The following is a 2,505-nucleotide window of genomic DNA, read 5'->3' as shown; positions in this document are numbered from 1 at the left end:
AATACATCTAGGTAAGGTCCATTAAAATTATATAAATTGAGTATATTTTATGGAATACAGTTATTCGTTAAACATTACATTTATAGTGTTTGTCTTATATATTACTGCTTGAAACGTTGAAGTGTTTTTTTTGGATAATATCCAATTCTTCATATCAGTTATTTGAGGCTTAGAAAATATGGATTGTGAGGATAACATCTTGGAGCATGTAATAACTTTTTTTAGACAGTTATAGTTAGGGTTTTAACGTAAAACTGACAGGTTGTAATGTAACCCATGAATAAAGGGTAAGAAAATGTATAAAAACACTTTCACGGCAACGGAAGAAAAACAATGAAAATATATTTAGTTACAGTAATTCTGAAGCATGCTCTTCCTCATCTCCATTCTCTTTTGCTAGGCCAATCTTATATACAAACAGAAAGAGGAACTTGATTTAGACTTATGTAGATGAACATATACATTAATGTAAGACCCACTTTATTTTTTATCTTTAATTTAAGGACTGCCCCAAACGGTTGGGCCTAAGGGCTGATCCAATAAGGAAAAAAGAGATCCTAAGTCTGTCCTCACACTTCTTTCCCCTACTCTTCAGATTTTACACAGCCGTCAAACCCTCCTTTCGCAACCAAAAGCTCTGCTAGGGTTTAACCCCGATCCCGATCCTGTGAGCCCAGCCTCGTCTCTTTGATTCGTGTAAGTATCCTACACTTCTTCATTCCTTTTCCATTCGTAAGCTAGGGTTTCTAGTTGGAGTTTCGTGGTGGACCACTCTAAAAGCTCACTCCGCTATTCCGTTCCAGCTTATTCGTCTGTCCTGGGAGCTGTCGCATCCCCGCTGTTGGAGTCGAACCCTTCATCTAGCTATTTCCAGGTAAGGAAAGCTAGGGTCCGTGTGTCTAGTCATTTTTAATTTTCCCTAATACATTTGTATGATTCTGTGGATGGTATGCTTCTGTGATTTGATGAAAATGTCGTTGTGGCCTTTGGGTTTGATGTTTGCATGTCTGTTGTGTGTATGAGTAGTGGCGGGCACTGGTTTTCTCGCCCAAGCGAGCATGCCTCGCCTAGGCGAGACTAACAGAGGTTCACCCAAAAAATTCTGTGCGAACGGTCGCTCAGGCGACCTGGTTCCTTTTTGAGCGAGGTGCAGTCTCACTTAGGCGAGATGGGACTCGCCTAGGCGAGACATCGCAAAACCCACTGTTTTCCTTATCGCGCTCTCGCCTAGGCGAGAAGGGTTTCGCCTGAGCGAGAGGGTCCTTCTCGCTTGGGTGAGATCTGTTATCTTGAGCGAGATCGCGAGCAGGTTTGGGTGCTTTGTTGAATGGTTACTGTTGGGTGGTTTGCTTGTTTGATCTAATTGTTGTACTTGAGAGGTTGCGTGATGATGCCATGATAATGTGTGAGTTTGAAATGGAAATAGTATGTTACTTTGTTGGGTATGAATCGGGAAGCATGAGTTGTATGATTTGTTGTTTATACATGATATTACTGCTAAGGGAAATTCTTGTTTTGGTGGATGGAGCATGAATAAAGTGTGGGTAGGGCGTAATTCCATGACTCTCGTAGTGAGAGAATCTTGGTGGCGCCTCCTCAAATGGACGTAATCCCATGGACCCTCGTAAGAGGAGTCCCTGGTGGTGCCTCAATATAAGGACGTAATTCCACGCGCGTGTCGTAGTGGTGCCTCAAGGCCAGGGCGTAATTCCACGAAGACCACGTGATGGTGCCTCATTATGCGTATCCGAATGGTCAGGTCTTGGGGGTTTTTAAATGATTTTGGTAATCCACGTGTGAATGTCTGCTATCCATGTTTGACTCTAAGATTTGCATGTTGACTATTGTGATATAAGGTTTCTTTGCACTACCTTACCCTATTTGCTTGTTTGGATTGTCTTGTATGTGGCTCTTCTCTTATTACGATGATCATCAATCCTGTTGATGTGAGCAAATAGGAGAACATCTGGCAGTGGTAATGATGAGAGGGATGGTACCGCTTGATGGACTGGATGGGTATTGGGCCCATTATGGGGCCCACCGCTGAAGATTGTATTTTTGCTATGTTTTCTTATTTGTACAAGACTCGTGCTATTAGTTCTCTAGTGCTTTTTGTTTTAGGCCGTGTGAGGCCTCTTTTACGTTTTATGGATATGTTGGGGGTACGGAGTACTTCATATTCCAAATCTCCGTACCCTCTGAATATTATGTATATGGCGTTTTAGTTAATGGGCTTTAACTATTTAATTGGGACGTTACAATGAACACTTAAAAAAAGAGTGGAGAACAGAATAAAATATATATTGAACTTTTCCCATAAACCAAAATTACTTTTTCATCTAATCTTTTGGATAAATTGGATGAAAACACTTTTATAAAAAGTTAAATATATAAATTTAATTTAATTTATTACAATAGCAAGTTTATCCAATGAGAACTTTAACAAACAAGTAGTATGATTAGACAGATATCAGCGAGTAACAACTCCAGTTATGGATTGAACAG

At 40.4% G+C, this 2,505-nt stretch overlaps 1 long non-coding RNA gene across 1 annotated transcript; it reads left to right on the top strand.

Moving 5' to 3' along the window:
* The first annotated feature begins 489 nt into the window (after positions 1–489).
* Positions 490–2,248, top strand: LOC114162104. The gene is made up of 3 exons (XR_003599140.1): positions 490–696; positions 804–874; positions 1,959–2,248. It is a non-coding gene; the product is annotated as an uncharacterized LOC114162104 (long non-coding RNA).
* Positions 2,249–2,505: the final 257 nt, after the last annotated feature.

The sequence above is a fragment of the Vigna unguiculata genome, chromosome 9, assembly GCF_004118075.2.
Source record: "Vigna unguiculata cultivar IT97K-499-35 chromosome 9, ASM411807v1, whole genome shotgun sequence".
Lineage (NCBI taxonomy): Eukaryota > Viridiplantae > Streptophyta > Magnoliopsida > Fabales > Fabaceae > Vigna > Vigna unguiculata.
This window is presented reverse-complemented; position numbering and strand designations above follow the sequence as displayed.